This window comes from Rhea americana, unplaced genomic scaffold, assembly GCF_003343005.1.
Source record: "Rhea americana isolate MKP2758 unplaced genomic scaffold, rheAme1 scaffold_93, whole genome shotgun sequence".
Taxonomy (NCBI): domain Eukaryota; kingdom Metazoa; phylum Chordata; class Aves; order Rheiformes; family Rheidae; genus Rhea; species Rhea americana.
In genome coordinates, this window is record NW_028187122.1 from 1,483,616 (window position 1) to 1,498,482 (window position 14,867).

The 14,867-nt window shown below is 39.4% G+C and overlaps 1 protein-coding gene across 6 annotated transcripts in view; it reads left to right on the plus strand.

Moving 5' to 3' along the window:
* The window catches only part of MAPK8 (mitogen-activated protein kinase 8), a 57,106-nt gene that overhangs the window by 3,611 nt on the left and 38,628 nt on the right, over positions 1 to 14,867 (plus strand). The window contains exon 1 of one of the 6 annotated variants that reach the window (XM_085324799.1): positions 728 to 742. The exons of the other annotated variants lie outside the window; for them this stretch is intronic. The gene's annotated coding sequence lies outside the window, so the exon portion shown is untranslated. Of the gene's footprint in view, positions 1 to 727; positions 743 to 14,867 lie in introns of those variants that run through there. 6 annotated transcript variants of the gene reach the window in all.

Genomic DNA, 14,867 nt, shown 5'->3' on the forward strand with positions numbered 1-14,867 from the left:
TGGCCGCCGGGAGCGGCCGGGGCTCGGCGCGGCGCCGCGGCGGCCTGCGGGGCCCCGCGACCTTGGCGCGGCCGGCGCCGCTGCCCCCGCCGCGGCCGGCTGATGCCGCGTTCGCGGGGAGCGGCGCGCCGGCAGACTTCGTCCCGGGTGCCCGGTGTCGCGGGCGGCCCTGGGCTTCGCTGCGGAAGCCCCTTTCCTTAGGCGCTTCGCTGTGGAGCGGCGCGGTCAGCCCGGCCTGATCCGAGCGTGACCGATACGCTGCAGGCGCGGGTCCCGCTTGGTCTCGCCCCCCGGTTACAGCAGCAGGCGCGGGCGTGCGGTGCGCTTTTGAATTCTGGTGCTGCGCAGAACAGGCTTGCTGGAGTCTTGCAAACCGTCTGGAAAACCTTCCTGCTTTGGCCTGTCTGATGATGTAAACGTGAAGGGTGTCACACTTGTTTGTGGAAGAGAAGTATTAATTGCCCTGGGGCATGTGCGCGTAGAGTTTTGCAAGCTTACATTACAGCTCTGTTTTATTTACGGGCATTCAGTAGTGAGGGGCTCTCAATTTATGTGAGCGCTAGCCTTGCTTTTAGAGGTGCAGACAAATGTAGGCCTGGGAACCAGCAGTATTTGAAATGGATCTTCTTACCTGTGTATTTGCAGGTGTATCAGTTTAACCTAGAAATGGTAGACTGTGGCCTGTTCAGCTGCAACCTGAAGAGACACTGGGCCAACCCTAGTTAAAGTCTCCTTGTCAAAAGTGAGTTCTCTGAGTTACTTGAGCTTCCCCTGGGTATGGTGGAGGGGGGCTCCTAGTTCTTTTAGTAATACCTAAGAAATGTATGTTGTATTTCAGATAGTCCCATGTTGGAGCTCAGTCTATGGGGGCAGCCATCTTGTCTCTTTTTCACTTGATTTCAGATGTGCAGCACAGGCTAGTTAGGTTGCAGTGCTGTGGTGTGTCCCATGGCAGTTCCCTTCTTTGTTGTAGTTCCTATTTTAGGCTTGCTCTCTTCCCCCTTCCCCAAGTGATGGGGTTGTCTTGTAGGTTTCCCAGCAATGCCCAGTGCTGGGTTCTGCAGAACCTCTGCTGCCAGGGCAGGAATGAGACAAATTTGAGGTCAACCATTGGGTACTAACAGATCTCAGGACAGATAGGGAAAAAGTATGATAGGAGAAGGGAAGGGAAACATCTACTGAAGAAAACTGGTCTGGAGTCATAGAGGATGCCCAAAGCCTGCTGCACAAAGCTCTTGGTCATAACTGACAAAGGAATTTTAACCGTGTCTTCCAGTGCAGAAGTACCCAAGCTTTTTAGCCTCAGTGTCTCCTCTAATCATAGGAAGTGTCTGGGGATTACCATATACTGCACGGGGACTTCTTGGTCAGAAACATTAAAAAGATAATCTAATATGGTCCTGAGTCCTGCTGGTTAGGAGTATTTGTTGTAGGCAGAAGCTGAATTGTCTTCTCTGTGTTGTTTTCTTGGTGATTTTTGTTGTGTTTTAACCTCAGATACTTCTATTTAGTGAACTACGCCTTTGCTGGCTTTGTAGGAGTGCAGGTGTAGCCTCCTTTGGGAATCCTTTTAGGTAAAACTGCTGTATCCAACAGCCAACTGTTACACAAATATTAGTGGATAAATTGCCCTGGGGCATGTGCGCGTAGAGTTTTGCAAGCTTACATTACAGCTCTGTTTTATTTACGGGCATTGAGTAGTGAGGGACGCTCGATTTACGTGAGCGCTAGCCTTGCTTTTAGAGGTGCAGACAAACATAGGCCTGGGAACCAGCAGTACAGATGTTTTGGAGTCATAACAGTGGAATATATTTTCAGCCCATTGCTTACCTGAAATGATTAGATGTGGTTGTTGCTTGTTCTAATTCTTAAACCATGAATTAATGGGATGGTATTTGATATTGTAATACTATGTGCTTATTTGTTCACTGTTTGCTTTTTTTTTTTTTTTTTTCCCTCCTTCCCTCTGTCTTCCCCAACTACCCAGATTGTGTGAGTGGTTGTTGTTTAAAGATGCATAAAAAAAGTACATGCTCAGGTCTTCATTTCTGAGGATTAATCCAGTATTCTGGACTAATACAACTAGTACAAATACCCTTCTTGAGAATCTGCTGAAAAGTATGGTATGCTGTTTCTTAAACTTCCTTTTTTCTTTCTTCCCATGAAAAAAGCTGCATGTGTATAATGTTCATTGCTGTATCATTTTTGCAAATTAGGCTAAACTGTTCTTGCTCATAGCTGTATTTTTAATAAGAGATAATAATTTATTGCATACATGTTTCTATTTTTTTAAAAAAAATAATTCTTAACCTAAAATCTGCAGAAATAAACTTCTCTGTTTATGTCATGGAAAGATCTCTTGGTTTTTGAGAGCTCCTTAAAAATCCAATTGAAATTACTTACACTGTTTGCATGCTGTGGAATTCCTACGAGTTTGGACATGGATTCAGCAAAATGATTTTTACTTTGCCAAACTAAGAATCTGAACATCTACTTTTGGATCTCTTTACCAATGCACCTTTTTAAATGGAGTTGGAGATTCCTCTTCAGACTTGAAAAATGCCGTTTCTGGTTATCATCATGAAAATATGAGCTATGGTTAAACAGGTATTGCTCTATTACATAGTGTATTTGTATGACAGTATAGAAATATCACTTTTACTTGCATATATTCTTTTTAACAGTGACTTCACTGGAAGATAATCAGATAACTGATAAAGTTTTTGAATTTTCAAAGCAGTCGTAGTCCAGTTTATATTTCTATAACATCATACCATAGTTTCATGTTCAGGGACTACCTTACTTGAGCAATCTTCCTGCTGTTCCTTCTTGCCAGGTCCTGTGTGGCAAAACCAATTGGGGAACTAACTGATCCAACTGAAAAATCTTTCTCTTGCATTATTTTTCAGTCTGATTAAATTTCTTTTGTGTGTGAACAAACATATATTGGCTCAATGTTGGGAATCAGGAGATTGCTTAGGTAGGGATTGATATCAAAGATGTGCATGTGAAACTGCAGGTTAAGTAGTGGTTGCTGGAAGGCTGGAGAAATGCAAGTGGGAAAACCTCTTTTGTATGGAGAGGTTCTTATTTAAAGATCTGTTTATAGACTGTGTCTTCTGCAGATATTCTCTAAAAGCGTTCCAGACAAGGTGTGCTTGATTTGCTGTGGAGACAAAATGAACTGGAGCTGAGTATCTGCTTGGTAGTGAATCTTGATCTAGAGCAGTTCTGAATCAGTAACTTGCCCTGGATGGACATCCTTTTCCAGATCTACCCATATTAGTCATTTCAAAGGATATGCTTTGTATCAGTAAGTGCCCTTAAGTTAGACGATATGAAAATTTGTGAACTGAAGCAGAGCAGTGAGGCATAAGATGCATCCTTGTAGTGCTGATAACTATTTATTTTTGGCTCTTTTTTTTTCATTTTTTAATACTGCTTTTGTGAAGCAGTGCTTTCCTAGTGTGGCTGTGCTTACCTTAGTGTTTATGTAATTCAGTCTTGAATCTTAATGTTATGATTTCAGTGGTTCATATATATCTTACTATAAGACTGTATTCTACATGTAGGATTACAAATAGCAGTTTGTCTTTTATGGTACTTGAAAAATCGATAGGACAGCAACTATCTGTAAGATATTTCTGTTGGTAGAGACAACTTTCCATTCACTCTTCAAAATTTTTCTAAATTCAGCTTATTATACCTCCGTAATAGGTTAATTTTCAGATCCAGACATTGAAATACCCTTCCTCTCTCTTTCTTTTTCTTCTCCCCAACTATATCTTTGCAAAATATGGGACTCCAGGTGTAGGCCATTGATCAGTTTCCCAAGATGTTTGTATTTTTCAAGTATTGAATGGAATTTTATTAGTACCATTTATCGGTAAAAGTTTGCAGCTTTCTTGCTGAATGGTGATGGATTATTTTTAAGAAATATAGTATCTTAGAAGAATTTGATATTGTCAAGAAATTCGGGACTTCTCTTACTGAATGGTAGAAGCACATTTCCAATAGTTTGATTTGAATTTAATAGAAAGCAAGTAGTAATGACTGTAGTTATGTATGATTATATCCTTAAATTAAGGAATTATTACTTGAAATTGAAGACTTAAGTCACTTAAAACCAAATCCAAGCCAATAATAGGAATGCTTTTGTCTTGCAGTAGGTTCATTGTTTCAATTAGAATTGCTAGGTTCTATTAAAATGTGTCTTACGTTTTCTTTCGATGTGTGCATTCAGTAAACACACCAAGTATGTGGTTATCAAGTTTCCTTCTGTGGAGTGGAAATCTTTTGCAAAGATTTTTCCCTCCTGTGTAGTTTAAAGGATGCTTCAGTTTACCATTTATTTCCAGAACAGCCATCAATGAATAGCAGTTTACTTCTGCTATAGCTTTTCCAAAACCTGTGAGCGAGAACTCCTCCGCAGGAAGAGGTTGGCGTTGACAGCATCAAACTGTGAGAAAGAGATCTGTTACTAATATCAAATCAGATCAAAGTGGAGAACTGCCCAACCAACTATGTTTGTACAGTACTGGTACCTCATGTTCTTGGTTTTGTAAAATATTTTGTAATTTTTTTTAAGGTCTACACTTTTCTTTGTGTGATGAGAAGATAATCTTGGTGTACCAAACTCTATAGTTTGTAATTGGGAGCAATGCATTCCCTCTTAACTTAAGAGACTGTCTGTATTTTTTCCCCTTCTGTTGTCGTTGAGAAGTGATTAAAAACCTAATATGTTCAATTCTGTTTCAGTCCAGATTGATTGCCTGTAAGCTAATGCTAAAATAAACCTCATATTTTTTGCCCGTATTGTCACTTTTACTGTTGGATAAATGGTGCTTAATATGTGAACAGACGGGATGCTTATTAATCTTTCTCAGTTGGATGTTGGCTAATACTTTAATGGTGCCTGGCAAAAGGTATAACTTTAAATAACTTAATGGTCATTTGTGTTGCAAACAAAGCAAATGCAATACTTCTATTAGTGTACTTTCAAATAAACAAGACGGAAAAATATGAATCAACTGTGCTGCTGGAAAGCATATTCACAACAATTGTGGATTATAAGTTTTCGTTTATTTTTAAATACCAAACAGATTATTTAATTACTCTAAAATTATACAAAACTTTTTTTACTACAGAGCTTAAAAACATGCAAGAAAAACAATATCAAATATTTACAATACCCAATACCAGTAATCTTTACCCAATATTTACTCTTTTATAAAAATAATAAAAAAAATGAAGCGTGGCTAAAATGCATATTCCCGTCACTGTAGCCTATGTTGATTCATTCTTAAACACTTACCCTGTATTTCAGTCTTCAAACAAAACCTGAAATGTCTCCCATCTGGTTTTTCTGCGCGGTGCAAAGATTAAAAGCAAACATTAAGTCTCATATTTCTTAGTGTGGTCTCGAAGCTGTGGAGATGTCCAGCGTTGTGTGTGTGGGCGATCTATCATTAGATGCACAGGATGAAAATGATCCTTTTGCTGTCAAGGCGCTTCCTGCAGGGCGCAGCTGACTGGGGAGGAGCTGCAGGAGCGGACGCGGGGCTGCTGGTGGGCGACCAGCCGAGCAGGAGTCAGCGTTGTGCCTCTGCTGCGCCGAAGGCCGAGCACATCCTGGGCTGCCTTAGAAAGAGTCAGGCCTGCGGGTTCAGGGCAGCAGCTGTTCCCATCTGTGGGGCAGCTGTGCGGCTCCAGCTGCAGTGGGGTCTAGCAGACCACACGTACGCACTCCTCTCTGCCGGAGAGGGGAGTCCACACCCCAGCTGCTGAGGGGGCTGGAGGAACCGCAGAGGGGACCGGCTTTGCAGCCTCGGGAGGAGAAAGCTAAGGGGGACTCTAATTGCTAACTTTAACCACCTTTAAGCAGGGACGATTCCTCTGAGGTGCATAGTAGAGATAAAAGTCAATAGCCACGAGCCATATTAAGGGAAATTCTGGTTGGATAGTAAAGAAGAAAAATTCCCCTGTGGGAGTAGGAACATACCAGATCAGGGGCCCAGAGAGTTCATGGAATCTGTGTCCTTGGAGACGTTCAAGTGGACAAGGCCCTGAGCAATCTGATTTAAATATAAACTTGAAGCTTCACCTGTTCTGAGCAGGTAGATTGTGTCCAGAGGTTGCTTTTGAGCCAGGTTATGATTTTACTGTTTGGGGCTTTTTGAAAATAAAATTTAAAGTATTTCAGGAAAGCTGGCAAAACAGAGGTACTGTGAGGTAGGTAAACTTGGCTGTCTGTGACTGCATCAGGAACTACGAAATAAAAAAAAAAAAAGCCATGAGACACGATAAGCATCCTCTTTCAAATTTGCTAGAGGCAGTATTGGCATTTTTCTGCCCTGCATTCAGCTTTCCAGCTGACTAGACCAGACAGTATTTGCACGCTAAGATAAAGGACAAAAGAAGGTTATGGTACCTATCACACGTTCACTGTGATGAACATAAAAACTGAGCTCTAAGGGAACTGCCTGAAGTAACAGGCTGGGTAACCAGATGAAGTTTGTCCAGGTCTCGTGCTCTGCAGCAGAGGAGCACGTTGGCAGCAGTGGCTGCTGCAAGGCTTTGAACGCGTGTGCTGGCTGGGTGAAGATTTCATACGCTTAACCGCAGGTAGGGTTACTCCAGGAAATGGCATCGTGGAGCAAATCAGTCCTAATAGCCAGTGGATCACGACAGCAGATCATGAGTGCAGAGGGGGGTTGACAAGTCTATAAATCCTCTAGTACCGTTCTCCCTTCTGCTTGTGCTGCCTGGAGAAGACTCCACATCCTACAGATCTGTTTACCGGTTAATTCTTATGCATTTGACCACTGAGTAAAGCTAATCTGAGATTTTAGGACAAGAAGGTGGGCAGAACAGAAGGTTGCAATTTAGAGTGGTGGTTTTGTGTGTGAAAGCAGCAGTCATGAGGTTTGAATCAGTAGGTAGTTAAATGTATAAATACAACTACTGCTGTATGACTGTAAGGTAGAGTCCTTTAGGAAATCCAGTGTTGGGATGGCATGTCATTTTAAGCCCTGGTTGTATTATTTAATAACTCTAGTGCCTTAGTTTACATCAGAGCATAGTTAACAGTTATCATGTTTACTTGTAGGCTGTCAGGCTTAAAAATATACACATTGTTTTTAGCACTAATCATAGTCTTATATTTTACTACAGAAACAGCAAAAAAGTGAATGCCTGATTGACACTCTCATCAGCGTAAATTAGTTCATAACTGCTAATTGTGCAAGCGTTTTGGAAGGTGAGAAATATGATTGACTAACCACATTCAGCACTGGAAGGGTAGTAACTCGATATCCTTAAAAAGCTTTATTAGAAGTGTACGAGCTACGTTTATGTGCTATTTATTGCCTGAAAAATGGCATATTCAGATAACATAAGGTGACAGAGCATTCTGTTTCATAGTGGTTCTTTTGATGAACAATATTTGTTATTTCAGACCTTCCAACAGTGAATGACGTGGATGTGCAAGGGCTACTGCAATGCAGAGCTCGTTGTTAAACAATAGTAGTGCTTATTGTTTTTAAATTTAAGGATGACAAGATTCTTGTGCCACTTACATGCCTAGGTGGGGGGAAGAAAAGGTTGGCTGAGTTTCTGAGAGTCTTACACTGGATGTACAAAGGTTTCACAAATGTTAATATGCAGTATTCCAGTGATGATGTAAACTAAGGCAGAACTAGGTCTGACTGGAGTTCCTTTATTCTCTCCCTCTTACTCAAAATCTATTTTTCTCAGAAGTTTTCTTATCACAACTCTTAGTGTGCATGGTTACTAGCACCAGCATACTATGCATAGCAGTGTTTCTAAGGTCTTTTGTTCTTGTTTCAAGAATAAGAATTCTCAAACTTCTCCTAGGAGTTTTCTCGTAGGAGTTTTTTTTGATAGAGCAGGCTATCAGACACTTCTGAAGTCTGATGGGAAAAAGAGGGACTGGACAACAGAATGGACTTTATTGCCATTAGCAGTGAATTCCCTAGATTGATACGGTATCTTATAAACTACCTACAGAGCAAAGCCTTTATTTTGAAATGTAACCAACCTACTAACCAACCAACTAACCCCCACCCAGTAAATTGTTGTGCAAAGTACTGTACTACATTACAGAAGGTATCTGGGAAGGAGTTGTCAGTGCTGAGGTTGTAATATGTTTTGAAGTTTTTTTGTTCCATTGTAAAGCTCTTATTTGGCATTAAATGCTTCAGTTAATACTTTAGACAGGATGTTGTAGCACATTAATCTGCTTGTATTTAAAAGATAAATGCATGAATTAGTGAAATTAGCATTCATAACTGGATTCTAAGCTTTTGTAACTGGGATTTCAAGTTAAAATGTTTTAAGATTTTTTCTTTTTGTTGAAACTATTGATTTGGTTCTTCATAAATGTAATTTCAAAAAATATCTAAAAGCTTTTTTTTTTCCTGGTTGTTATACTAGGAATTAGTTGTTATACTATCTCCATTTCCTGTAGTACTTTTCTGTAGTTATTGTCCTCTTTATTATTGCTACTTAGTGAGTGTTGTAGGTCACTGGGTATTTTTTGTTTATCTGTGTCCTTTAAAAGGATCAGATAACCTTTAGATCTGCTGAAATATTTAGCTGCTATGTATTTCAACTTCCACTGCAAGAGGCAGCTTAAAAATCAAGCCTTCTACCACCATAGTAATTCTGAAATGGGATTTTACTTCTAGACTGGTTTAGGTTGCTGATGACTTTCCTGTTTAAACTGTGTTCCTGCTTTGCCAGTAGTCAATGGATAGGCAGAGGACTGGCATACTGAGGCAATCTTTTGTCACTTTTGTGATATGGCTAAAAGTAATGGTCACTTAAGTAATTGGTTGAAAGAGAAGAGTAGCAAGATCAGTGGTTTCTTCTCTGGTCGTGATTTTCAAGTTAGATTACTGCTGAGCTTATTCAAATACCAGAATATGCTGAATGGGCCATGAGATACAATTCTGCATGAAAGGGAAGTATATAAACCAATATGGAATAACAGTCCTGTGAACACAGTAATTCCAATCGTTTGGCAGGAATACAGCATAAGTGTGAAGTCTTGCTTCCCTGCATTTTCACTTATTTTAGATTTTAACAACATGGTAAAAAACGTCAGTGACAATTAATTGCTGTAAAACTGAGGGTAACCTATAGAAAGCAGGATTATATTTTTAACAGTCAGCAGTAAGATTTCTCCTTTGTAGTTTAGTTTGGTGTTTATGTATTTTACTTCTTTCTAAAAATGTTTAACTTGATTTTTTCCCCTGTCTACTGTCCTTTTGTGTATACTTTTATTTGAAAAAGGATTAAAGAATTGGAAAAGCCTTGCCTCATTATTTCTGAAAAAGAGAGTTTTGCTAAGAATAGTCTTTTAATCTGTTGTCATAACAGCTTCTTTGCCAAACTATAGAATTACACAAGCTTTCTTTGGTGGAGCCATTCTGATTTATGATGTATGTGGCAAAACTGACCTGCAAGAGAGTTGTCAAAGTGTTATTTTGTATGTTGTGATAATAGGATTCATGGTGGAACCATCTGTGGTCGGTCCTCATCTGATGTTACACTGAAGCAACTATAGAGCTATACTTCTACAAAATGTGGAACAGCAGAGTGTTGGCTGATAATGTATTTGGAGATATGGCACAGTTCACTCTGATAACACCTGTTCCAGAAAAATAACACTTTTTTTTTTTTTTATGATTAAAGTCATTTAATTAATGGCTCATTAATGGTTCAGAATTTTGTTCAAAAACAAACAAACAAAAAAAAAAGCCACACATTTGGGAGGAAACGTAAGGTGTGAATCTTTCGAGTTACAAATGCCAGTTTACATGCTGCTTAATACTGTGTATTGCAGGCTATATGCCTTTTGGGTCACGTAGTAGTGGCATGTGAATCTAAAACCTATTTTAAACAGAAAGGGAGATATTTATCTTAAAAAATCTCTGCTGATGTGTCTTTAAAAATGGTTTCTAATAAAGAAAATAATCTGTGGTGTATGCCATTACAAATGCATCATTTCGCTGTGCAACCTGTAGTGCAGATTTCATTGCAGTAAACCTCTATCACGACCCAAAGCACAAAATTCCAGAGAACTTAACTGCAAAATGCTAGTTTTATAGTGCCATTGTAATCAACTAAATCAGAAGTGATTTATAAGTCAGTGATGATATGTATGTTGAATGAGTGTTATTGGCATAGATAGGCGCTTTGCAGAGGGAGGTTACACTAGCATTCCCAAGCAGCTGTGTTTGCTTACTGATCATGTTACAGGAACTGACTTGAGTATGAGAAGTGCTGGAAGGTTATATGGGTTGTCAGAAATCTTACTTGTCATTGATTTGGGAATCCATGACTGATTTAAATATTAGTAAAATCGACTGTGAGCCTCAAAATTTGGGTAAATCTCAAATTAAGTAACTCCTAGTCCTGTTCCCAGGATGTTTTAAATGCTTGTCTTAGTGGCTCTCTCTACAGGTTCTTGGTGTTCATTTAAAAAAGTACATATACCAGAAATCAGGAAATCTGGATAGTACCAAGTACTTAATATCACAGGTGATCAAAAAGTCTGAGATTTTATCCCCCCTGCCACATACCAGATGACTTCTATGCTTTGTTGGAGGAAAGGGAGATGAGAGAAGGGATGGTAGATAAACAGGCAGAAATTTTCACATCTCTTCATGCAGCTGATACTGTGCATTAATTTACACTTCTTGTTTCCTTCTGACTGCTGGAAAACTGTGTAGCTGTTAGGCATACTGGATGGTTAATTTCTTTTGTTAAGATTTCACCTCTGTTTTCCAGAATGAATATTTAGTACTTCGTTTTCAATTGCAATGTTTCTAAAAGCCAGGTCGTTAAATAGGAATTGCATGACATTTTAGGATACGGGTCTCTGACCAAAGCAGCTGTCCTCATTTTATTGGGTATATTTTCATGAATAATCTGATTTCTAGACAGTGATTTCTAGACAGTTTGAGTTATCTTGTCAATCTTCTGTTTTCTGATTATTTTTGTTTTTATTTTATATGCCTTCCCACATTATAGAGTTAGATTCCCTGGTGTCCGTAACATCTATTATAGCTAATTGCCATGGAAATAGAAATAGGGCCAAAACTAACAGCCTATGTATATTTTTTGTCTGTGGCCAGCTGCTCTAAGGACTACCATGAAAAGGAGATAAAATTGGCTGAAAGTGCCCTGGGTCAGTCATCTGATTTTTTTTTTTTTTTTTTTTTTTTTTTTAGGTTCAGGGAGTATGTATAGGAGAGCTAGAAACTTGTAGGCCCGTGCATCTTTTCTTGTGCTTTGTGGTGATCTCTTTTATCATCTCACATTAACAAACAGTACCTTATCTCTTCATGAATGCCTCTATGTTAGTATTTCTTTTAACAAAAGCGCTGTACCTCGTAGATTGTTATTATGTGACAACCTTTTGGAATGTAGAGAAAAACTGAAAGGCAAATTGGGAAGGTGAATTGCCCCAAACCCTCGCAATCAGAGCTTTAAGGACAGAAAAGTGTCTGTTTTGTAATGGCAGTCACTGCAAAACTTAGCTGTCATTTATGAATCTGTTTATTTTTTGCTTCTGTGATTTCTTGCTTTTGCAAGGTATTTGGTGTCTCTGTGGATCTGACTGTAAAGAATTCAGTTCTCAGCTGAGTTTGGTCAGGTATTAAGGAAAACAAATAAATTTGCTTTAGAAGCAAAGGAAATTATATTGATTGTCTTATTTTAGATATTTTGAAAGAGATATTTCACAGTATGAGAATTCTCTTTAGAAATGTGAGTAGCAGTTTACTATTGATTTTTAGAAAGAGCGTACTCAAATACTGCGGATGCAGATTCAGCAGTTGAGGTTTGTGCTGCTGACTCCCATCCAGTAGTACCATTTTTTTTTAAACCATTTTATAAAACGTTGCTATTTGACACTTTGTTTGCATAAATGTGTGCTTTGTGATTCTGAGGAAAATGGGATGTGAAGTGGCCATGTCGGCCTTGCCTGTGCACCATGGGGAGCGGGATGTGAAATCGCTGCTGGAGCTTCGGTGGTCGCTCTCTGCCAGCTGGCCGAACCGTGTTAGGAAAGGGGTCAGCTAGAGCAGTGTTGAACAACAGGAATTATTTTTGTGGGTTTCTACGTGTTTGGATGTGATGTTGCGCTACCTGTGTCTAGACAAATGCCAGTAGCTCGATACTCTGCTAGTTACATTCTTCATTTTATTGCTGTCAGTCATAGGTTTTCCCTTACTGTTAAATAATGTCTAAAAAGTTAGTTACCTCGGACGTTATATCAGATTCTGTGAAGTTACCTGAAATATGGAAATGGAAAAGCTTAAAGTTACAGTTGCCTAATACAAAAATCACTTAATGTTGCTCACTTCTTCCAGGTTCAGGTTTCCCTAATTTCAGGTTCAGCTGTTACATTTTGGCACTAATGAGGACAACCTGTGACTGAGCTGATTGTTATTTCTGGCTACCTGGTATGTCAGTGTAATTTGATGCAGGGAGTTGGAGTAGTAGTGTGTAAAGCATAATTTTGTAACCGAGCTTTTAGAGCACTGTTGTGTATTCCTGGTTTTACTGCTAATCTTTTATCACGGCTTCTGAAATATTTGGGGTTCCCGAAGTTACACACTGCTTTGCAGAAATGTGTACTTTTGGCTTGGTGTTGATCAGAAAACTGGCAGAGGCAATAGTAGAGAGCAGAGGCATGCCAGCTTCAAGTTTTTGCTTGTAGCTTGTATGACTAACCCTGTAAATATAGTCCCTGAGGGGGCCTAGTGTCAGCGCCACAGCAGGACTTCTCCTCACCTCTGTGAAATCTTCTTGTTCAAGAGCGGACACAGAAATAGGGCTTGAAGGCAGAACTCAAGGGGCTACTGGCAGCTGCTACTGAAGAGGTCTGCTTGGGAAAAATGTATTCCTCTTCCCAGGAGAAATACTTGGCTAGTAACTCTCTCCTCCCTTTCTTCCCTCAAAAAAAAACAACAACAACAAAAAAAAACAAACAAACAAAAAAACCTGCTGGTGGCTCTTTGAAGTCAGACTGTTCACCTGTGCTCTGCACAGTGCTCTACACTGGTGCTGCAGCTACTCTTGCGAGCTCTTGTAGGAATGCAGTCACTAACCAAAGCTGCTAGAAGAAGGAGAAGGTCAGTTTAATTAAGATGAGGAATGAAGCATGCATTTATTACCATTTTTTGTATGTATATATTTTTTTTCTTTTAATAGTTTATAGTCTGCCCTAAACCTGGAAGTTGAATTTCAGAGGTGTAAAAATTTTATGGAAGCATTCTGCCACCTTTATGATGGGCTGCAAATTATTTTCATGCGATGGATAGCACAATGTCTTGCTTGGGAATTACAGTTCATAAAATGTGTAAATATCAAGGTGAGGATGATTTAAATTAAAGAATACTCACAGGAAGTAATTAAAGAAAAAAAGTTGTTAGTTGTGTTTGTATGAGGAAGTTTTCTCCTTTCCTGCTGCTCGAATTAATTTTACATGTGTAACAACATCAGAGATAAAGCTTCACTCATTTTCTCAAGAGGACAAAGTAGTGGGCTGTGCCTGGTTGTCTGCTGAAGAGCAACTCTGAATTATTGCAGAGCCAAATGGAGGTCTGCAGCAGTTGTGAAGACTATTCCTGGTCAGAAAGTTGCTTCAGCTGCAAGGAAGCACAGGAAAGCCTCTCCTGGAAGCTGGAGAATGGATTAGGTTGGTCCCTAAAGCTGAACTTCCTGGAACATAGGTTGCAAGTATTTTTGAGGTGGAAATAAGGAATGGGTAGTGTGTCCTGTTACTTTTGTGGAGAGAAGCATGGGACTAGAGACAAGAGCAGTGCAGGCTGGAGAGGGGTGTTGTGTTCTGAGAAGGCAGCCTGATTTAGAGAGTCTGAGAGTACCTGATCTACAGCAGACCCTCTGTGAACACTGAAGTGACCACGTGTGCTTCAACATGTTCGGTTTTAAAAACATTTAGTGTGCTCCTCTTGAGTTGCTACATTTGGTCACCATTAGTCTGGGTGAAAACACAAATCACTTAGGGCTTTCTATACTTACATCTGTAGATGACATAAGAAAGCTCCCCGGATGCTGAGTGAATAAGATTACTTGCCTGTTCCAACCCCTACTGGCATTTAGAGAAAGATGTCTGTTTTGGAGACTAAAATTAGGTATCAGACTAGTTTTGTGTGAGTAGTCTTTTTAGCAAAATGACAGTGAATCCTGGAATGCTCTTGTACACAATACAAGTATTCAGTTGAGCAGAATTTTAGATTTTACTAGGAAAATTTATATTGACAACTGATAAAAAAATGAAAATAGACCCCTTTGCTTACTAGTTTAGCGCTTAGAATGAGAAGTAAAATTTTAGATATCTTAGTTTACAATAACAGTTGTATGTAAATACTCTTTTCTAAGCAATGTAATCTTTTGATCTTATCAAAGGGAAAGCATGCACCTTCCATTGCTTAAAGTCTCTTGTTGTGCCATCAGCCTACCTATATATGTTGTTCTGTGTTTAATAGTAAAGCCAGTGTTCATTTCAACTTTTTTTTTTTTTTTTTTTAATTTTCTTTAGATGGGAGGAGGTTTGCATTGGAATTCAGTATAGAGTGCAAGTATTCTTGTGTAAGCCTATACTGTTTAAGTGGTAGATAGCTGCTTTATATTGACTGGGATTCTTAAGGGGTTTTTGCAAGGCAGAACCAAGTTCATCTTATTGCAGTGGTCCATTCAATTAGGTGATTATTTTATGGAAACTGTGATATAGTGTGTACCTGCCAAGCAAAGGCAGTTAAAACAGAAAAGGGGATGGTTCATTTCCCTGCATGTCCTTCCTGTCTTAGTAG